Genomic DNA, 24,772 nt, shown 5'->3' with positions numbered 1-24,772 from the left:
TGCATCGATCCACATCAATAAGTCAACCATTGCAATACAGGTCGGACTTGATTATCCGGAGACTCGATTATCCGAGATTTGATTAACCGGAATCTTGGACTCGATTATCCGGAGAATGTTTTTTGTTTTTATGCATATTTTTCAGTTTTTATGATAACTAAGTATTGCAATATTCAGTATGAAAAGTTTGGTAAGAAAAAAGGGGTTTGAAAAAGGTTTTTTTTTGTGTATTCTGGTCAAAATTTGTCAAAATGATCCTAGAAACAATTTCTGGCAACGCCACTGCATCATATAAATAAAACAACTAAAACGAGTTTCTTTATCGCAGATTTAAGTTTTTCCTTCAGTGATTCGATTATCCGGAGGATTCGATTATCCGGTGGGAAAAAAATTGATGCTCCGGTTAATCGAGTCTGACCTGCACTAAAAATAACAATAATTTTTGTACTAACCACACTGTACCGTATCATTGTATATTTAACTTTCTAGAAGAATGCCCCCTTGAAAAACATTTCCTAAATAAGCTATAACGGAAGATTTTACTTACCCGGACTCTCATTTGCCCCGGGCATCTTATGTTTAAATATTATCTTCATATATATTTATATTTTGGATATGAAGGTATGCAAAATACATCTTTGGTGTCCAAAATATAAAACACAAAAACAACTGAAAAACGTTATATCAAAAGCCAAAGATGCAAGTTTATTCCAGAAACATATAATATATAGACATACAGCCTAATAAATCCATTATAATACAATTTTCATTTTCTAATGCAGTAAATCTATCGATCGATTGCCAGGTTTCCATTAGACTATTCGAGAATCACACTGGTTGATCAAGAAAATCTGACAAACGAAAACTACCTGCCTCTTTAAATAACATTGAGCATTGCCATAGATTGCCATTGACACCGCTACTCTATGATTGACCAGAACAAACAGAGTTGTACAGAGACTCGGTGAATTTTCAATGTGACCAAAATTAAAGAGTCGATAGCGGCGCCGGCCACGTCCTTACGGTCATCGGTGAACGAAAGGAATGTTAGTTAGACAACCATTATTACTAGAGACCGAACATACCTCGACATCTACACATTTGTCAAGGATTAATGGATTAGTAGGATAAGGTAAGCCACTTTTGATTGATGATTCACACAAAAACGAATTCACGATATTACTCGATCGCTCGACAAGCAAACAATAGAATCAAAGCTTTTTTTTTATTTTTAAATGACAAATTTTTACTGAGGATGAGTTGTTGAGGCCTTCCTTAGCCGAGTGGTAAGAGTCCGCGGAAATAAAGCAAAGCCATGCTGAAGGTGTCTGGGTGCGATTCCCGGTCATTTCAAGATTTTTTTTTGTAATGGAAATTTGTTTGACTTTTTTGGGCATAGAGTGACATCGTAGTTGCCACACGATTTACAAATGCGAAAATTGGAACTTTGGAAAAGAAAGCTCTCAGTTAATAACTGTGGAAGCAGGCTGTGAAAGCAGGCTGAGAAGCAGGCTCTGTCCCAGTGAGGACATAAATACCAAAAAAAGAAGAAGTTGAAGTTATGTTCCAAAAAAAAATTAATAGTAATTAATTATTCAAACTTTATATCGTCAAATAGCCTGCCTACAATATAGATAATATCATGTATATAAAATATTAATGATATCAATGGTCCAATGGCCGCAACTTGATGTGTCAGTGAATCATTGATTTGTTTTCACTGAAGAAGGTGTTCATTTCGCACCGTGTCCGTATCAAATATCCAAATAATTACGGCTTAGTTTCGATATTTGATCATAACAGATAATATTTTTTGACATACATATTATCAGCTAGGTGCATCTAACAGAGCAGTAAATATCCTACCATCGCCCAGTATGGTGACGGTATGTAAATCGGATTGACTAGCAACAGAAATTATCCTAGACGTGAATTGCATTGCATCCATGCAGATAAACAAAGCATTCATCACATCACTCATCGTGTGTAATCAATCATCACAAATCATCGTACCGACGTTATCAACACAAACAACGATTAATCCAAAGCCCTCACCCGAACATAAAAAAAGAATCCCTCTGCACTCACCTTGGCGGCACGTCTTCAACCTGACTTGACAGCAACGATTTGCGATCTTCTTGAATCAGCGGCAGCAAGCAACGATGATCTCCACACTAGAGTCGCAATCTACGACTCTGGCTCAGCACAGAACTTGAACTCGAACCTGATTCCGTCACAGCGAACGACGAACGACTTTGCATGCACACCCGAATTCTTCGATGCGCTCCGCTTGATCCGTTAGACCTCGACCGGATGCTCTGAACTGGAGCTGACCGGGGCCTAGCTATCGTTTGGTTTGCGGCAGTGTTCCACTTTTATCTTTTCTTTTAGATGGAGCGCGGACGGGAAAACGAGGAAACCGAACAGGTAGATGGCAGCAGCGATCCCGATCTATCTCCGTGCAAAGGCGGGAGGCCTATTTTTATTATTATTACTATTATCTGGCTTCTTTCACTTTACGCGCGATTGGCTGCTGTTAGAGAGAAATTGCGGCGGCGACAGGAAATCGATCGATTTTCTTTTCTAGCACGGATGTTGTTGATGGCCTCTGTACGAAGGTTGGGATAAAAGCCCACAACCTGTTGCTGCTGCTAATGATGCAGAGCAGCTCCGGCGGGATAACGCTTAGGCTGGAGGTTGGAGCTAAGACGATAACTAGCACTGCCTTTAGCACAAATCGGTATCATTATGGACAGGTTCTTCGCAATATCCGAGCTTCGAGTCACACACCGCTGTTGAACACTTCTTGGTTGTCACACTTTCCTCTTTGCTTGAGGCACTTGCTTTTCCTGAAGAGGTCACCGATTTCTACGACTCGAACACGCACCACTGGAGATAAGTTCCACGTCCGCCTGAAGTGCAACCACACGTAATTACTGAACACGATCGTTAATTTAGTCCCAACGATACCGAAAGTTTTCCGCAGACGAATCAGAAATATTCACGCACTTCACTTCCTTCCGCGATTCGTAGACGCTATACCGCCGCGAACTCTCTCGTTTCCTCTCGATGACACTTATTGTTTGGCCAACATCATTATCATTATCATATCTTCTTCACCTTCTTCCTCGCTTGCCCACTTTGCTACCGTCAATCGAAGAAGAAAGACTTCAATTTCACTTTTTTGCTCTCACTCCACTTTGCGCAAAGCTCACTGGTTCGTACACAAATTCTTGCCGAAAGCAGAAACTTGACTGCTTATTGCGGATCGCTCAATTTCACTACTACTGACAGGCGGATGACCACTCCACTTCACAACAGCGGACGAATCGTCGATGGATGGGTCGGCCAAAGACTTCCACTTTTGATGAAGACGCGTTGATATAGTGTAGTGTTGCTTCCTCGCTAAAAGGGGCACCAGCTGCGAAGCAACTTCGATGACTCGCGCACAATGCACACTCTTCGGTGCCCGTTTTCGTTTCGTCCACACGGCGGGCTTACAGCGAGGAACGTCGTCTCTCTTCCAGTCAAACGGCAGCAGCGATCTGAAATTGCGGTATGCAAATACCGAAACAGAAGAAGGAGAAGGAGAAATTAGAAGAGGGGGGACTCAACATGGACGGGTGATTGGCGGAGGCGGTGGAGGCGCGAGCGCGAACAACGGCAGCGCGCTGAAGAGTGCGCGCGGACTCTCTAAAATCAACAATTATTAATGCTATCCGATCGATGTGGTATTTGGAGTATGTGCCTATGCATCATCGGTTGAGGTAGTCGATTTGAGAGATGCAATTATTCAATCGACTAGCTTCCGATCGAGGATTCGTAGAAAGATGAATCGATATTTGATTACCTACTCTTGTAAAAGCTTTGGCTGTTGTTGAGTATAGGTTTCATTTGATTCAATTTTTTCGGTACTTGTTAGTCGTTAAATATTGAAAAGGAGGAGGCAAGTAAGGAGGACGTTTGAGGAGCTTTTAAGATATGTCTATCAAAATATGTACAAAACTTAGGCATTATTTATAAGTTTAGGATATTTTTCCTTAAAAAAGAATAGTCCTGTAAGTTTTTGTATTGTTTAAGGTGAAGATAAAAGTATTAATTCACCAAATTCGCATTTCCAAGAGTTGCCCAGTTCTCTAATTGTATGGTCTTGAAAATTCCAGATGTGGCTTTGATTCATCTTCATCTTGAAGCCATGATGTAGTGGAATCTTTTAGAAGATAGTGCTATTCGTTTTCCAATCAGATTTTCTATCGGTTGTTCTACTTGTAATTGAATTGATTTTTGAGTTTAACCTTCCGGTGGTCGCTTGGTTTTTCATCAGTGTTGTACAAAATACAGCAAGCATTACCACTGAAGTATCAATGAGCTACTCTATATCTGAGCTATCTCTATTTGAGGTTGAGACGAGATGTAATAACTGGGTTCTTGTTAGTTTTCTTCTCCTCTTGTATGATCTTTGTGTTGTCAGGAATCTGTCTTGCTCCGGAAATAGTTCAAAACGAGAGCTTAAACCGAATGCATCGATGTTGCAGTACAATAATAATTACTGACAACATTGTTAAGGCTCAAATAAAATGGAGCAAATGTCAAACGCCACATCGAAACAAAATGAAACACACAGCTGTTTTATTTAGTAAAAAAAAAGCAGTGTGTTTTTATTTTTTCCGATTTGGCGATTTTGAAGCAGAAAACTGCCTTTTCAGTTTTGACATTTGCTCCATTTTTACTTGGGGCTTAAGTGGAGCAAACTGGGATTGTTGCGTTTTGATTCCAAATTCATATACTTAAATTCGGGAATCGACGGACTCGCCGAGAACCTAACAACTGATATCTGATATATAACTGAGGTCTGAATATCGATATTTTTTTTATCAAGATTTCAGTAAACGTTTACCAAATCTCAGTTGCGTTAGGCTAGATTTCGGTGAATATTTTGGATTTCCGAAATCCCGGTGAAGTATGTACCGTAATCCGGGGTAACATTGATCAGCGGGGTAACATTGATCGGGATGACTCATCTTGTTAAACGTTCAAATAAAGAATTATTGATGAAGCATTTTTGAACCATGAATGGTGCCTCTCTTTCGTACATTCATAAGCAAATGATAATTAAGGTTTTTGCCAAAATTGCGTTTAGTTCATGCGCAAATTTGTCAACTTTTTGAAACAATGATTTCTATCATTTTCACTGACACTACCGAAAATTCATGTCTCACATGAGTTCTGCAGACGATGTGATCAAGGAAAATGCGGGTGTTACTAAAAATGGCATCGCCGAAAACGATTCCGTTGTCAAATCTTTCATAAGTTTATTTATTTAGGCAACATTAACTAAATACTATTACGAATGTATAATTTTCTGAGGAAATTGTCTACTTTTAGGCGTATTACGTGGTTCAAGGTGTTTTTAATTTTGAAATAACTCAAAAAGTAAATGACTTGTAAGAGTTTGGTCTTCATGTTCGGCTTCAGGGGCCCTGATTTTAGTAAGTAACGACATTTCCAATTTTAGCGAACGTTGTTTACTTGGGTAATCAATGTTACCCCATATCAGCTGAATCAAAAAATCACCTAAAACATTTATTTAAACATGTTTAAATCTTTCGAAAAACAAAATTAAGTACATAGCTAGGAGCGGTGGGTACCAGTACTTGTTTTAAAAATATGAAACTTGTAACATTTGTATTGTGAAATGAAAAATTTAAGAAAAACTAAAAAAAATTATCAATGTTACCCCGGATTACGGTACAAAAGTTTGGTATTGAAAATTGTCGAATTCTTAGCTGTGGGGTTTTCAGTGATTCGTTTTCTTAGGTCAGTAGAATAATTTAAGTGTGTAGTGACAAGCCCACCAACGTACGAGAAGATTAAAAAATAACGTCCATCGTCCATCGTCTACGCGAGGGTGGGCCCCTCTGTCACGTTTTTTTTTTTTTCAATACCTAATACATGCACTGTAACCAGTGTCGGATTTGGGCTTCGGAAGGGTCAGATCTCTGAACGGTGGCCCTTGATACAAAATGAGCGGGAAACGCTAGGCATAGGAAAGTTTAGTATTATTGAAATAAAATATCCGGAAAACATAGAAAATGTAAAATTATTTGAATTTAACTACACCCACATAAATTCGTGAATGAAATATTGTAATAGTCGTATTTAATAGATGATGAGATTGAATTATAACTGAATCTTTTTCAATCATGTCCAAAGCTAAAAATTGAGACTTTGATAACAGTAGCAGAGATTATATGAATATTTGTTCAATTTTGATGCAGATATTTCCATTAAATGAACAGTCGTTCAACAGTCGTAAATTTTAAATGTGTAAATCAATTGTTGTTGTTATATTTTGTTGTGCAATTTTCTGATTTTCTATCTTTATTGTTAGAAAAAATATCCCATCGTGACAGGATTAAACATTATGCTTTTGAATACCTAATTTTGATTCCCGTAATGATAGAGGAGCAAACGATTATCTGGCGTTACTTTAATCAGATATTCAAATAGTCTTTGCGGACAAGGAGCATTCGCTTCCAAAAAGCACATGAGCTTCTCTCTAGGTCAACCAACAACTTCCAGAATTAGCTATAGGGGGAGATCCCCCAGTACCGGACACTAAAGCCACTAAATTCATAATTCGAAAACCATTGATTTTATGGGCTCGTGTTACCCATTTATGATAAATATTATCATTATGGTAACGTACAAAAATAAATTTGAAAATATAAATATGAATTTTGACCATGCATTTTGATGATATATTTTAGTACCAAATTGATCGATCTTGAAAGGTGGCACCCAATACCGGACACGATCTGGAAATGCCTCGAATTCTGCAAATTTGAACATCATTGAATGTATACACTATAGGAATAGTTTACAATTACCAATTCAATGCATTTGCAACATTTACAAGAATAATTAGAGTTTTTCTTAGTTTGCATCTTAGTTAGGCATCTTTATCAAAAACCTCTTCCATATATGATGAAAAATAGCACATTTTACGATATTGTTCTGAATGTTCATTCTTATTAATTTTATTGCATGTTTGATATCATAATCGACGGAACCCATGAAAAATGAAAGTATTTTGAGACACTGACGCAATAATTACAAAGATATCATATAACAAATCAAGCTGTCCGAAACTGAGGGACAAGAGGTGCTTAACGAAAATTGTAATTTGTCCATATTTAGTTCAATTATGGTACAAAATATATTCATACTATCAAATTAGGATTATGTTCGATCATGCTTGAGTGATCCAAAGTATTTTTTTGTCATTCAAAATAATTACTAAAAATGCTCAAAATTAAGAGAATACGTTAATTTTTTAAAGATTTTCAAACTTTTCTACTTTTTTAAAAAGGCATGCATATTTCAAGGATGTGTTATTCTACGCAAACATAAGTCTACATAATAGCTTTATTTTCTACTAATACACCATCTTGATTAGACCATGATTTCTCAATGTTTCGACTTTGTCCGGTATTGAGTGCTGTCCGGCACTGGGAGATCTCCCCTACGAGCCTTGTCCATGGTGAGCTATAACCCAGGCAACCAGAAGTCACATAAAAATTAATGTTATAACTCGTTTATTCATAAAAATTACATCATTACACGCAAAACAAACATGAACTGAACAAAATCGTCAGATTGGTGAGTTTCCTCGCATAAAACGCTTTTTTTCTTAGATCATTTGTACATTTTATTTTGTCCCGTACACTCGTACAAAATAATTCGAATCAATCCGTAGCAGCTGTCAAATCAACATTTGTTATCATACGTTAAGTGGCATAAGCTCACAGATTAATTCGGTAGAAAATTTATATACTCGCATTGTATGCTATTATTCATCACATAATATATGCACGTATATCGCCTCCACTTTTGTACGTAGAAGGCCTTTAGGTCAGGCCAGGTAATTTCGTTATACGTACATTTTGGTTGTCTGGGCATAATGGCCTACTTTTCCTAACACCAGAAACAGTGCTAGTCTTAGTCCCTTGCTTTTTAGATTTATTGTTCCGTATACTGACAACAGTTTGGAAAAAAGGGGGGGGGGGGTCTTGATTGGAAGTCCCAGGACTTTTGCCCCCTTGATACCGCTTCAAATCAGGCTCTTACTGTAACACTTTCTTAGCCCCCTTCTTCTCCCAAATGATGGACGTCAATTTGTGCGGCACGTGAACAGTTTGAAGGTTCTTCTTATGTCTACCCCATCGAATAGGTTGGGTGACAAAACATCGAAAGACAAAACGTTGAATCCCAAATCGTAGAAAGGACAAAACAACGAAAAGAAAGAAATTTAAAGAAACGAAATTTCTTGGAGGAATACTTCTATTCCGAAAAAATAAATAATTTATTATGCTCCAAACGTTGATTATAGCATGTTTAAGTGACCTCGATATGAAAAAGGAAGTCTTGCAAACAATGTTGAAAATTTTCCATTTTCGACATTTTCTCCTTTCGACGTTTTGTCCCTTCTGACGTTTTAGGATTCGACGTTATGGCATTCGACGTTATGTATTTCAACGTTTTGTATTTCGACATTTCGTCCCTAAACCGAAGCTTCCAAGTCATGATTATTAAAAATTTTGCGTTGATATCTAGTTTTTATGTCAATTTAATAATTCTTTAAATTTTCTTTGTGATTATTATAAATTTACTTATTAACAACACTAATTTAGAATGAGTCAATTTTGAACTACGTTTATGTTTGGTGGCTTGGTGATGAGCACTTTTTATGTTTTATACCCCTTGCGTAGATCGATTTGAGGTTTATTTGAAAATATGTTGAAGCAATTTAATTTCATCACTATTGTATTACATTGTTCGATATTTGATAGAAAACCTGAAATTATATTCAGCACAAACAAACACAACATCATTGAATCATATGTTGAATTTGCTCAATATTTTGGGCATAAATTTCAAAAAAAAAAACCCTGGCTCTATTTATATATATAAACAGGTGTCACATAAAATCCTGACATGGTTCTAATAAAATCATTGACAATAATTTCTCCTAAAACTTTGACAGCTTTCTCATACTATTGTTTGCAAGATTGTGTATAATCATAGTTATGATTGATAATCTCACTTGGGGTCTTACAGAATTCTGTGCAGGATTCTTATGAAATTTTGTAAAGGATTCTTATAAAATTCTGTACAGTATTTTAACACCAAATTTAACGATCATCGACACACGCTCCAAAATTTGATAATTTTATCCGCCCGCATTTACACAACACGCACAACCTTTATCGTTTGTTGAAGATACGAGCCACGAAAGAGAAAATGGAAGACACACATCATCTCTTGTTTGTGCCAAGCGCTGTATGTCACCATTTGTTATTGATACATTCGCTGACACTCTCCCATTCTGATCAATAAACAGTAGCAAATATGTTCCATATTCTGTACTTCGATAAATCTATAGACCAGTCTTTCCGAACGAACATCAAACAAGTTGGGTACTGGTGTTTTCGTACTCGTTTCGAACCCTGTTCTCGTGTTCAAACCGAAACCACGAAGCAGCTCACGAACCAGTACCCAAACCCGAACTTATGTTTGGAGTACCAAAACTCAAACCGATGTTTTGAAATTGGTGTTTTGTTTTCTCCCGGAGCATCGCGTTGGTTGCCTAGTTTGCTAGTGCTATTTGAGTATAGTGAGCCTTGCATTCGGCTTTAGTCACTTCGTACGCACGCTTATAATTTTCTACCTAAAGCTATAATATGTAATCTGTGACGAGATTCGAGAAGTATCATAAAGTTCAAGTTAAATTTTATCAGCGTGCATTCGAACTGCTTTCTTTCGGTTTGTTTTGTACCATGGTTTGAACCGATGTTTCAAACCTCAGTTCAACCGAAGTTCAAGTGTACCGGGTTCAATGTACAACGCGAGTTTTTTGCCGTTGTGCGTTTGCTGTTAAACACGAGTAGAAAGATGCGAACCCAAGTTGAACGTCAGTAATATTCATGGGAAGACTGCTATAGACTCTAGTTAAGTTGCTTAATGTTGCATAACAATTAAAACGAAGTTGAAATCAATTTTAAGTAAAACATGGATTTCCCGAATAGCTCGATACGTCTGTGAGAGTTGTTACTCTTGAATGCTCTCACGTCACGTGCCAAGTGAAAGAATGAATATAAACATTTATAGGGCTCTCCGATTTCAATGTGTCACGACCTGTTATGGTTCGCGAACTGTAATTCGGTTTGTTCGGGTCAAAATCCAAACTCTGCAGATTAACAAAGTCTCAAAAAATAAAAATAAAAAGGAGCATGCTTCAGAAGCACAGCCGAGAAACATTTCAGACGCTCAATGGCTGGATTTTCAAACAACACCATGTCAAATATGGATAATTAATGAATCCACGACTGAATTTTACATAATCTTGAGAATCAGTAAGTATCTCCATCTCAATTTCACCAAGCGCAACGTTCGATATTGCAGAAACGATGAATTTTTTTGCAAAAAGAAAAATTTGGCCCACTGTTCAATATTTTTTTACAAGTTTGACATATGCGATGTTGAGCTGCAATCAAATAACAATATCATCAATTATCAGAAATTACATAATTAAACATCGTTTTAAATAATCATGATACATCTAGTAGCATATTAAGTACAATTCGTTTGACGAAAATTGTCCCTTGGCTGGAGTGGGAATCGAACGCACGCTAAGTGGCACTCACAAGGCTTCTTGTGGGTATTTATTCTGAAATTCGTCCTAAAGTTTATTTAGTAGGTCAATCAGGAAGCCTTTCAGGAATCCTTCAAAATAACTAATGAAACCGTTGAAATAAATAGTTCTCGAAGCAATTATTGTTGCTCCAACGTTTCGATCCCGATTAGAATGCTCATCAGGTGAAACAGAATAACACTGTTCGACAAAAATTTTTTTTTGGCTGGATCAGGGACGCGGTTATATGGGTCTTGAAGTGCAAGAAAAGTGTAGAAAGAGGCCGTTTTCAAATGATTTGCAGCACCCCTGGATTAGTTTTTGAAAAAGTTTGAAAATTTTGTATTTTTCATCAAAAAAAGCGTAATAAGCAAAATATCAATATATTTTCAAATTCAATTATTCAACCATTGAATTAGTCAAATCATTATTTTTTAGCCCTAGATCGCTTCAGGGAAACGTGCACCATTACAGAAGAATATTGGCATCATTTTTATATATGAATTTGGAATGTTAACGATCATTAAACAAGCATACGAGGATGTGCACCATATAAATACTACTTATTTTTCTATTCCACACATCTGGTTCATTATATAATAATTTTTATAGGTTCAAGAAGACGCTTGATTAGGATTTAATTTTTTGCTCCATTTTATAAAGCAATGAGCAATGCAATCCAGTAACATTTGAGTTCAACAAGGATACGACTACGGAAAACTGATATGTCTGTGATGTGATGTGATGTGAATATATGGGCTGGTTGGTCTAATAAACTCTCAGCAGAAATACAAAATTTATATAGGTTGGGCACTGACATGTTTATCAGGAGACGATGTCTGTAAAAAAAATGTGATAACATTGTTATTTGCAATTTCTAAATATTTCGATAGGTACTTATTAATAATTGTTTACTTATCGTGACATTCATTTTCCTCGGAATATCCCTAGGAAAGTTACAGAATAACATAAAATAGCAACAAATAATTAAGTAATCATCATTATCACATTTTTCGCGAAAGCCGCTAAGGCAGGCATGAGCTCTTTTTGATTCAGTCTGTGCACAATACTAATCATTTGTGAAAATTGATTTAGTGGTAACATGCCTGCTTCTTACTTGTAAGATGAAACAATTTCTGGTTAAACCATTTCCGATATTTTTTTTATTTTTTGGTTCTAAATTGCACATGTTTTTTGGCAATTTTAATCAAACTTTCAGTTTTGAGATTTGGAATGAATTTCACAAATAATTGCGATGTATTCAAAATGAGTAAAACACTTGTTTTTCTATGTCTTCTTGTTTAAAGAAAGAAAAATAGAAATTACGTGAAGTTTCGCAAAATTGTTTATCACAAATGTATGGATAAATTGTTTCTTCACTTAATTGAAAAGCATTTTTACTCGTTTCGAGGATATGGGAATGGGGGCTCATAAATGGACACGTTTGTCCTTATATGGGAGACGAGTTTAAAATTAACCTTAATGGTCGACTTCTTTATGTTTCCAATATGCTTACAACTAAACCCATGTGAAGAAAACATCCCATTGAACAAGAAACTAACGCTCCATTTGGAAGTTTGATTGAAATTGCCGAAAAATATGTAAAATGTAGAACCAACAAAAAAAATGGGAAATGGTTTAACCAGAAATTGTATCATCTTACAAGTAAGAAGTAGGCATGTTACCACTAAATCAGTTTTCACAAATGATTAGTATTGTGCGCAAACTGAATCAAAAAGATCTCATGCCTGCCTGAGTGGCTGTCAAATGTTGTCACAAAAAATGTGGAAATGTTGATTACTGAATTATTGGTTGCTATTTTACGTTAGTCTGTAATTTCTAGGGATATTCTGATAACAAATGGACCTCACGATAGGTAATCTATTCCTAATGAGTATCTTTAAAAATCTTTGGAAATCGCAAATAACATTATTATGACATTTTTCACAGACTTCGCCATCGGCTCCTGATAAACCGACTAGCTCATGTAAGACCACTTACATGTCAGTGTCCAACCTAATTTTGTATTACTGCCAAGAGTTTATTAGACCAACCAGCCCATATAAACATAACAGACGCATCAATTTTCCGTATTCGTATCCTTGTTGAAATCAAATGTTACTGGATTGCATTGCTCATTGCTTTATAAAATGGAGCAAAAAATTAAATCCTAATCAAGCGTCTTCTTGAACCTATAATAATTATTATATAATGAACCAGATGTGTGGAATAGAAAAATAAGTAGTATTTATATGGTGCACATCCTCGTATGCTTGTTTAATGATCGTTAACATTCCAAATTCATATATAAAAATGATGCCAATATTCTTCTGTAATGGTGCACGTTTCCCTGAAGCGATCTAGGGCTAAAAAATAATGATTTGACTAATTCAATGGTTGAATAATTGAATTTGAAAATATATTGATATTTTGCTTATTACGCTTTTTTTGATGAAAAATGCAAAATTTTCAAACTTTTTCAAAAACTAATCCAGGGGTGCTGCAAATCATTTGAAAACGGCCTCTTTCTACACTTTTCTTGCACTTCAAGACCCATATAACCGCGTCCCTGATCCAGCCAAAAAAAATTTTTTGTCGAACAGTGTAATTCGTCACTGTCTAAAAACGTTTAGCCGATACTGCTGTCTATGCATGCTTTAAAGTAAGGCGTTTATCGTGCAGTACTAGATTACCAGATTATACGGCTCCGCAACATGTATAGACAATAGTACAGGCTAAAAGTTTTGGACAGTGACAAATATTTTTTTATCTCCTGATGAAGATCCAAATCGAAATCGAAACGTTGGAGCGAGAATAACTGTTGCGAGAACAGAACCATTCATTCAGACTACTAGCCAGAAAAATTACCCAAGCGATCACTCGAAAAATTTCACATTGATTTTGTCTGATGACATCTCCAGAAAATCATCAATGAAATCCTTAATAAACCACAAGAAATGACTGAATCTCTGCATTACTTTTTTAAGAACTACTCCAGGGGTTCGTCGCTTGGGATCTCTCCCTGGATTTAAACAAAAGTCTTCCAATTGAATTTTCAACTATCATGCAATTTTTGGGAAGTAAACAGTGAGGATTCAATATCAATCAATCAATATCTCTTTTTGATTTCGAGCAAGAACCTTTTATTGAACTCAATTTATTTCTAGGGGGGACTATTTAGAATATGTTTGATTTTTTAAGATTTTTTTATTTATACAACATAGTAGCATTTCCATAAAAAAAAATCAAACTGTTCACCATATGTAGTTTCGTCCAAGACTGCGTCTTGTAAAGCTTTATTTGGCTTATTCATCACTTTCATCTCATGACATACATCAGGAAAGTCGGATTCTTACTATCAGCTCCATCATCAATGTCCCAGCATTCCTCCGCAGCCCAGCGCTAAAGAATGTCACAGAAAAGTAGATTCACACATGAATGTCGTCTTTGTTCAAATTCCATCTCATCAACGTGTCTTCTCTGTTTCAAACCTATTTAAATCCCTCCGACTGAAAGTGGCCGCTTCTTGCTCAACTTACGATACTTAAGTGGCTGCAGCTTCGCTACACGCAACAAGTGACAACTCCAGACATTTCTCCACCGCCGACCATCGATCTCGGTGTACACAAAGTCTGTTTAAGCCTCCGACGGCGAAAGAGATGAGCCCCAAAGAAATGGGCAGGAAAAGAGATTCCTCCCCTTGGGCTCGAATATTGGGTATTGAGGTTACCACGACAAGCTGGACCCCCTGCCTTTCACTCTGCGCGCTGTCTCCAGGCAGGCAATGTCCACGAATACACGACTCGAAGTGACAACCCCATACGAGCGGCGCAATGCTGCGCTATCACTCCTTTCTTTTGACTTCGCTCGCCAGTTCGACCGCTGCTGGCTGCTCACCGTATTATGAGGTCATTCGTTCTTGTAGATTTCTGTTTTGCTCAGTGGCTGCTTTCCCCTGGACGCATAAGTGTGTGGCTGCCTACATTCGACCACTAATCGATTATATGCAAGTTTCGGAGCTGCTCCAGGTTTGTTGTGGCGTAGTGTGGCAGTTTGTCGTGTTCGATTGGAATTTGCGCGTGGCCCCTCTTCAACCAGGTTTGGCGAGGTGCGTGAATACATGGGTGTAGCCAGACGATCATTACAGAAACTTCACGCAAAAATGACTAGTTTTGACACCTTGTACCTTCTTTATAAGGTCACTCAATATTAAAAATGTCACACAATGGAGGCCTTCTGCCTTTTTCTTGGAAAAGTAGAATAACTCGTTTGGGTAACAAATTAGATGCGTGCTAATATAGTGCTACTTTAAAAACTAGCATGCCCTTTATTAGTCATATAATAGGCATGTATGCCGAACATGGAGAATTACTACACAGCTAAAAATATATAATTTCAAGTTAACTATCATGCACATATTTGGAGTATATCAACTACTAGGTAGTCCAGTGAATTTCAAAAGGTATTGATTTAAAATTACATGATCGCGTAAAATCACATGCAAATACCGTAAAATGGGGTGTTAAGGGATGACAAAATTTTTCAACATAAATTTCGACCAACTTCTTCTTTATCAATGATTGAACGACAAACTGTCCTACCATTCACCTGGCGTGTAAATCAAAAGCCAGTAACAATAATGACAGATTTCTGAGATAATCATGAAAATGTTTGATTTATGTATGAAAATACGTAATGAGAAGTTAAGGAATTTGAATTTTGTAAATAAAACTCTATTTTGCCAATAGAAAAACATTATTATTTGGGTTAATAACGTTTTCGAATCCAACAAGCCGCAACTTTGTGAATGACCTGTCATATGTAAGGATAATTTTAGGGTTTGGATAGGGGAAGTGTCACATTTGCTCTGTAAATAAACACCCAGTGGCATGGTCGGAAAATATCTCAATGAAAGCAGCACAATTCACTTGACAGCCGAGAACACTAAACACATGCCACGAAGCCTAAAATGTTTGCTTGTTACATGATCTATTTTCAGCTTCAAACGATCAATAACTCCAAAAACAATTAAAAATAAGAGAATAATTCCTATTTCCAAAAAAATACAAATTTGTTTAAATAAATTTGGAAAAAATATTATCAAAAAAAAAAATTCCCGATACGTTTCTATCAAGATTTTCCTACCAGTTTTGCCAAATTTTGAGACGTCATAATTTTTAAACTTACCAAAAATACCCCTTAACTTTAACATTGCAATTTTACTTCACTGAACAAGCCAAAAGTGTTTTGAAATATATATCGGCTTTAATCTCATGAGTTCAATAACTTAGAAAGGTTAAATAGATAGTCCCTAAACACCCCATTTATTTTCAAAATATATAGGATTCACAATACTTTATATCAATAGGCATCCTCTATCACATAATGCAGCTCATAGTCCACCGAACAGATCAAGTATATCAGATGACTCATATACTGACTTACGACGTTTCTATGACTTGTTGAACTTGATACAGAAGTTCAATCTCTTAAAACTCCACGAATACTTAACACCCCATTTATCTGTAGTTTATTTTAATAAAAACCTTCATTTCACACATAGTTATATTTCTTCTGTGCGTACTAGTGATTGCTTGGGCAATATAGATCTATAACGATTTGAAGAAGTGTTTAATGAATGAGTTGTCGGATTCAACCAATGTTTCTCACGGTTTATAGAACATCAAGATTTCTGCGAAGAAACATCAATGATTTTCACCATTTTTTCTAATTTTTTTCCGAGAAAAAGATCGCAATGATTTGGCTGGATATTCTTTTCATTTTTTTTTTTGAGACACACAAACAATCAAAAGTAATTACATAATGATCTCATTTTGGACTTTCCTTTGAAAATTCCTCCAGAATACGTGTGTGCTGGAAAATCTCCTACAAGTTTCTCAAGGATGGCATTCTTGTGAACTTACAAAGAGTTTAAAAATTTTAATGAAATTTTCTTTCCGAAGATTTTATTATAGACCTCTTTTCCTATTTTTCCAGCATTTTTCTTTGAATTATTCAATACAAAACGTGCGTTTATCAGTATCAGTGATAACCTTTATGAACTCCTCTACATATTCTTTATACATGTTCCTCGGATAGTTTTGAATAAATTTCCTCTGGAATTGCATCCAGAACTCTTCTAAAGATCGCTTCAGGAATTGTGCCAAAGATTTCTTGAACTTCATGAAATTCATTTGTTCTTGCAAAAAAAATGGTCATGGATACAACAGAGAATGCCTCCAAGAATTCTCCCTGAAATTCCTGCCAAAATTTTCCACCGTGGTTTCTGATGAAATCATTGATGATATTCTTACAAAACACGCTTCGGCAAAATCATAGAGAAAATCCTCAACTAGTTTTGAAGAAATTCTTAGATTATTGTTGCAGAAAATATAGATGGTTGAAGTTAACTGCTGGAAATATTGATCCTATACGAAATTGATTTGACTCATTGACCAGTTTCTAAAAAAAAAAGCTTCTGTACAAAATGTCAAAAGGCAGAACGTCGAATGCCAAATCGTCGAGTCCCAAAACGTTGAAGGAACAAAACGTCGAAAGTAATAAAATTTCAACAGGGATTTGGAATTATTCTTCAATTTTTTTTTTGTAACATCGTGGTCAATCAAATGTGAGTATGGCGCATAGTGATTATTTGGTTTATGGACAAAAGGTCGAAAGAACAAAAGGTCGAAAGACAAAAGGTCGAAAGGACAAAAGGTCGAAAACGATTTGCATGGTGGGAAATTTTTCCTTCTTTGAAAAAAGATTTTTGACCTTTTGTCCCTTCTTTTTTGTTCTTCGACCTTTTGTCCTTTCGACCTTTTGTTCTTCGACCTTTTGTACTTTCGACCTTTTGTCTTTCGACCTTTTGTCATAGATTCTGATTATTTATAATTATTTATAAATTTATTTATTATCATTATTTATTCTTTCGAAAGAGAATCTTTCTTCCAAGAAATTTTCGTTTTCTTCCAATTTTCTCTTTTCGACGTTTTGTCCTTTTGTCCTTGTTTTGTCCTCACCCAACCTCTAAAAGATATCTAAATATGGGCTACTTCCATTAACTTATGATGTCTTTAGAGAAATCATTAAGTGGAATTCGATAGGAACCATTGGGGAGTGTAGAATTGTAAAGTAGAGTTGAAAATCACGTAAATAAAGCAAACAATGAAAGTTCTTTAAAAAATTCAGATAAAAACTTAAATTATTGATTTCTTATTAATATTTTAAAGAAAAGGTAATCAAAATATATCTAAGAAACATCTCTAGAGAAATTTCTTTTATAATTCAAGAAATATAAAAAGAGCAATTTCTTCTATGTACATTTCTAATGAATTTTAATATATATTATTGGATGAGTTTCTGTAGTGAATATTGAAAAAAATACCAGGAATAACGAGTGGCTTCGTGAAGCCCAAGCAGGACGACTCGTTTTTTCGTCGCCGGAGAAGTTATATTCCGGTTTGCTCGCGTCTTGCTGGGCAGTGTTTCGTTAAACCCAAGCAAGCTACCCGTATATTTCAAGCTTGTTGGTGGTGATTTGGAGCTCCCCTGTCAGCAATGGATCATCATTCGGTGAGCTCATTTCATGCTTCTATTGCCAAGTGTGAAATAAATTAACACATATCTTTTTCTTGAAAACGATATGAGTGTTGCATTTGTGTATTTATTAAAATAGTTCGACACTCAGTGTCGGCGTACTTCAATTCATATTAAACCTAATACATGTTGAAGGACACATACACCTTCACTTCTGCTTGTAATTACATAAAAACTTTGAATAGTTCGTTGGTGGTGATGGTATTTTTCATAGACTGACAGAACATTATTTCCGTGCTCCATTTTTCGGTGTTCTATGAATCGAATGACTTACCAAGCGCAACAAAATCTTTAAATGGTTCATCAATAGAGGTGTCGACATAATTTTGTACAGAATAATAGAATAGAAGAAGACTATGTAAAAAGATAAGTTTTTTAATTGAGGTTACATGAATCGCATCACTTACCAAGGTGAATTCAGATTGTGTAGCGTTTGAATCCTTCCCACTAACAAAAATTCCTTCCCGTGACAACCATGAAGATGCAGAGGTATACGCGGCGTTTAGTAACAATGGATGTCACACTAACATTCCTTCCCTTCCCCGATGACCGTAAGGACGTGGCTGGCGCCGTTATTGACACTAAAACTCACAGATGTAACTGGTCAAATTCTCTAACAACATTCAAAGAAATATTTTCTGGACGAATTTAAAAAAGGCACAGAGAATAATTTTCAATAGCTTCAAAAAACAATTTGGTAAAAAAAATCCTAATAAAATCCTTGGTTGGTTGACAAGACGTCGAATTACATAACGATGTCAAAGGGACAAAAAGTCAGCAAGGGATAATTGGGAAAATACAACAATTACTTGTAAAAATAATTCTCGTTTAAAAGAATAAATGATTCGCTTCTCGCCAAACGTTATTCAAACCATGTTCAATCGTCCATAACGTGAAAAACTATCTGGAAGACAATTGCAAATCCGTGTTGTGAAATGGCTGCTTTCGATATTTTGTCTTTCGAAGTTTTGTCCCTAAGCCAAACTCTTTGTGATGCTCATACTACAGAACTACTCTATGAATTAAAAAAAAGTATGATGGAAGTACTGCAGAATTTATGTCGATATTGTTACATGTATAACCTGAAGAATTCTTTTTAAAAATTAACCTGAAGGAGATGCCAGACGAGTTCAAAAGAGGATGCTTGAAAAATATAAGGACTCATTATCTAAGGAATTATCATAGACTTCATTAAGGAATACAAAAAAGAAACCCTCAGAGAATTTACAAGCTTGAGTACTTCAAATTACTACAATCCTGGAGTACTTTGTAAGGGTATACTTGATACCGAATTTTTGAGGATGCCAAAGCAAATTTCGGAAAAATCTTTCAAAAATAAGCTACTAGAAAAATCGTGGTAGTATTGCTGTGAAAACTTAGAGAGTTTCTTCAAGAAAGATCAGGAAAATATTTCCTGCAGTGAAAATTGTTATCCAGGAGTGTTAATTAAAACACCGACACTGCTTCCAGTCAGTGGGCATTTGCGTTGGAAGCATCACACTAGACAACGGACTAGTGACACAGTCGAAATACGCCCTTACGAAAAAAATTCCAGCCGAACCCACACTCCTTGCATCGATGCGGCTGGATGCTTAGCAACACTAAACGCACGGCCACAAACCCATCTTTGTTTGCGTTGAATTTTCAAGAATTCCAACCCTGAAAGAATTCTTGAAAAGATTTCCTAAATAATCAAAAAAATCTCATGTTACTTGTCAGTAGTAATTTCCAAAGATATAGCTAGTCGAGAATTTGGGAAAAATCAACATTTCTGAAAATATCAGCAGCTTGTGGGACACAATTCGTGAAGCTGTGACCACGACGACAAAGACGCACCGACTGGTTCGATGAAGAGTGTCGGAGAGTGACAGACAGAATGCCGTTAGAAGCCGTAGGCTAGTGTCCGGTACTTGATACTCTGTTCCATCAAAAGAATATCGAATCCACCTCAAAATTCAATGGCAAGTGTGAAAGCTAAAGCACAAGATAGCACGAACCGGAACGATATGCGGAGATTTTATACAGCGGTCAACGGCGCTCGGTACAAATCTGTAGGAGTGCCCGTCATGTGTAAAGATCGAGAAGGGAATTTTCTGACCGATAAACAGGATCCTTCGTCGGTGGATACCAAGCTACATTTCTTGAGGAACCAGATTTTTACCTTGCAAATTCCGGGAGTAAAACTTACAGATTCATTGAAACGTATTACAGTCGACTCTCAACATCTCGATCAGTGCTGGAAATGGTATTTTTTTTTTGTTTCTGTTCTGGGATGAACCACTGTGACCAGTTTTCTTTGATCTTTTGTGGTATACCCGTGTCCTTTGTTTAGTGCATGTCGTTCTACTCTATTACTATTGAGAAATGATGAAGCAGACGTTTTTTATACAAATATCATTCTTTGCCATTTTGCATAGAGCCTCTTTAGAAAAAGATACCGCTATTTATACTTTTTGGGGAAAACAGTTTGTCACCATTAAACTCTCAAATGCGCGCCTCTTAATCAGGTTCGGCCACTAAGCTGGTTGAATGATACTGATTTTGACCATGCATCGGTACTCTAGCGTATCAAATTATTGCTTCTACTTATAAGGTTCAAAGTCGTTTTTTAAAACTTTGAACAGGTTTCATCGCATGAGACATTTGATTCCTTGAAACAAAAAGCTTATTTTAGACGATAAGAGGTCTGCTACTCCACTGATTCGGAATCGTTTCCCTCCTAGATATCGAAAGATAAACTCTTGAACTTGGAAAGGAATTGTCTCATGCGTTGCAACCAACCTCAGATGCTGATTGAGCCATTTTTCGACTTCGACCTCCTCATCATCTAGGACAAATAGGTGGGTCTTAGTGGCTTTTTGTAAGGCTCTAAATGCGGGAAGTACAGCGGGAAATAGAACATTTTTCTACAGTAATTTTGGGTTGCCCTTAGCAACGGGTGTTTTGCTATTTTCAAGGCTTTTTGCCTTTTTACTGGATTCGCTGACTGTGATTTGTTGTGCTTGTATAGTGAATATCAAGATTTTTGTCAACCCTGATCTCGATATCGAAGGGACCATCGAGATAGGGAGAGATCGAAATATGGAACAAATTATTAATGAATGCTAGATTGAAAATTACTCAGTTACCAGAAAAATTGAAAACAAACAGACGTCATTTAGTCTTCGCAAACCCCTAAATCTAGTCTAGTATCGTTTGAAAATGGTCATTTTGACCCACGGAGAGAAAATCGGGAATGCAATGGACCAATGCACGAGTTCACTATTTGACGTTTGAGCGGTGCCGTGTTATTTACGTGACCATGGCAACGAGTGAATTCGGCACTGCTCAAACGTCAGATTAGTGAACTCGTGCATCGGTCCTTAGACATCGAAACAGGGAGATGTCGAGATATGGAGAGAGTGCACTGCCATCAAATAATCTGGAGAGGGAGACAGCGAGGATAGGCCAGAACATTAATTCTACCAGAATGAAGTACACAGAAAAAAATACTTAATTTTCAATGTGATGTAAACTGAAGTCTACCGTAAAAATAAATCAAATTCGTGTGTTATTACAGCATCATGTAAATTTAAATGAATATACATTCAATTTTCAACTAAAAATGGTTGAAGATTACATGATCGTGTAAATTGAAAGTGAATTCAATTGAAAAATAATGGATTGGTCGTTGTAATTTACGTTTATTTTGATGCTCCAAATATGTGCATGAAAATAAACTTAAATTTACAACATATTTTTAGCTGTGTACATAATGGACCGATGCACGAGTTCAATAATCTGACGTTTTAGCGGTGCTGAATTCACTAGTTTCCATGGTCACGTAAATAACACGGCACCGCTAAAACGTCAAATAGTGAACCCGTACATTGGTCCATTGCAGTAAAATATATTGGTAGGCCTACGTTGATACTTTCGGTGGCTCTCTTCTGGCATTGAGCGATAGATGTAGGTCGAAAAACCGAGTTGCGGATAATACTCAGTGTGAAACTAGAAAATGATGTGCAATGCAGGCGTATGAATCACGAGTAATATCAAGCTTATAATTGAGTGTGTACAATACGGCATACTTCGGTGAGCTGGCCATCTATTGCGAATTTCGGAAGACAGAATATACAGCAGAGAACCAGGTACATGTTACAAATACGCTGGCTATACGCATTTGGAGAGGACCCGGGAATCACACAGCAAAAAAATCTAAAGTTTACATGGCACGTAATATTTTATGATAATCATGTAAAACAAGTTGCAACTGAACATTCAACGATAATTAATGTAAACTGTCTCATTGAATTCGAAAATGCTTGCAATCTTGAGTGAAACTGAAACATTTCAAGATCTTACATCCAACATTTGCCAATATTGCATGCTTTCTTGCATCTTGAAAGTGAAATTGCAAACAAGAAAGCTCAGTTTACATGATTCTACGCTGAATATTCTGTCAAAAATAATGCACATGGATGGATCGACGGCTTGTCATTCCATGTGCATTATTTATGATTGAATTTTCAGCGTGAAAATCATGTAAACCGTGCCGTTTTGCATGCAACATTTTTCGAGAGAAGACGTTTCGCGTTCAATATTAAGGATTTTGGTAACAATGTTGTATATAATAGATGTGTTTATTGGTTTTATCATTGAATAATACATGAGAAATGGCTTTGCATGATTGAGGCTAAGATTACGTTACGTGTAAATCTAAGATTTTTTCGATGTGCATAATAGCTCGGGTACCGCGGGTAGATCACCTTTTCGAGGTGCGTTACGGGGTAAGATCTAGCATATTTTACTCTTGTTGTTTCTGTTCTTATTAATACTTATACGGTCGGAAGAGTGAGTATAAGAGTATAAAACCCATCTATTTGTCCTAGATAATGAGGAGGTCGAAGTGAAAAAATGACTCAATCAGCATCTGAGGCTGGTTTTAATTCATGAGACAAGTTCTTTCCGAGTTCAAATGCTAATCTTTCGATACCTAGGAGGTATCGATTCAGAATTAGTGGAGTAGCAGACCTCCTACCTTCTGATACAAGCTTCTTGTTTCAAGGAATCTATATGTCAAATGCAATGAAACCTGTTCACAGTTACAAAAAAACGACTTTGAACCTTATAAGTGGAAGCATTAATATGATACGCTAAAGTACCGATGCATGGCCAAAATTAGTATCATTCAACCAGCTGGCCTTAGGGGGGTCTGTAGCCTTGAGGTTACGCTTTCGCTTCATAAGCGGAAGGTCATGGGTTCGATTCCCAGCCCCTCCACAAAAAACCCGTCCAGCCACAAGAAGACGCCTCACGGAAAACCGTGCTTTGGGAAGCACATCCATCCTCCGTCAGTATCAGATGATGACTGAGACAAACTGACCCTCTTCGCAGGCAGCTAGCCTCACTAACAGCAGAGCTCTCTCCTACCTGAACGGTGTAAGAGTAGGAGAGAGTGTAGATGTAAATATAGATAAGTTGAAAATAGATCTGTATCGGTTAAGAAGCTACAGATCAACTGATTCCGGCACAGTGGTGGCCACAAGCACAGAGTGCCCTAAAAAAAATAGCTGGCCAAACTTGATAAAGGAACGCACTTTTGAGAGTTCAATAATGATAAACTGTTTTCTCCAAAAGGTATAAAAAGCGGTATATTTTTCTCTAGGCTCTAATAATCTAATCTATAATAATAATCTAATCTAAATCTTTTTCTTAAAGGCTCTATGGTAAAGAATGATAATTGTATAAAAAACGACTACTTCATTACTTCTCAATAGTAATGGAATAGAACGACATGCACTATACAAAGGACACGGGCATACCACAAAAGATCCATGAAAACTGGTCGCAGTGGTTCATCCCGAACGGAAAAAAGGTAAACGAATATGGAGCTCTACATTACGCCCAGCAAAGGCGTAAAGGCGCTCCAGTCAACAAGGTATTTAGGCAGGTATCTTAGAAGGTTGCTTGAGATTGCTTGAGGCTTGAGGATGATTTTTTTGTAAGGACTGCCCCCTCTGAATACGCCAATGTTCGAATACCACTCTTTGGTAGGGCAAGTGATGACTCTTCCGTTTCCAACATACCTTTCAAGTATGTGTGAATCGGTTCAGCAGATTAGCCGTGACACAGTTTTGGGTGACGAATTGAAGTCACGATAATTGCTCCCCATGAATCACCTTCCCGGGCTCCCGGGCAAGTACCGCAAGGTCACCGCGTGGAAATTTCCCCAAAAAATTCTGTTAAATATGACCACCTGTTGGAGCCGCATAGACCCACCGCAAATTATCCCATTACATCTAACAAGGGGGGCTGGCGCTGATGAGCTGCAATTTACTCGGCGCAGTTCAACCTAAATAAATATACATCCAACCAGAACCTACCATTATAAACGGAATTGCTTTTCTCCGGAGACTGAAACCGGGCCCTCGGTGGCTTAGCTTAGTGTCCAGCGGACCAAGCGCGCATAGAATAAATCGATCTCCCGCGCCGCCACTT

General features: G+C 36.8%; 1 protein-coding gene across 3 annotated transcripts in view; it reads right to left on the bottom strand.

Annotated features, from left to right (window-relative positions):
- LOC5576817 (serine proteinase stubble) overlaps positions 1-24,772 on the bottom strand; it is a 205,590-nt gene that overhangs the window by 145,982 nt on the left and 34,836 nt on the right. For all 3 annotated transcript variants that reach the window (XM_021846424.1, XM_021846426.1, XM_021846427.1), the window contains exon 2: positions 2,089-3,545. The gene's annotated coding sequence lies outside the window, so the exon portion shown is untranslated. The remainder of the gene's footprint in view (positions 1-2,088; positions 3,546-24,772) is intronic.

Source organism: Aedes aegypti, chromosome 2, assembly GCF_002204515.2.
Source record: "Aedes aegypti strain LVP_AGWG chromosome 2, AaegL5.0 Primary Assembly, whole genome shotgun sequence".
In the NCBI taxonomy this organism is placed as follows: Eukaryota; Metazoa; Arthropoda; class Insecta; order Diptera; family Culicidae; genus Aedes; species Aedes aegypti.
The sequence above is the reverse complement of the archived record's forward strand: the minus strand, read 5'-3'. Positions and strand labels throughout refer to the sequence as shown.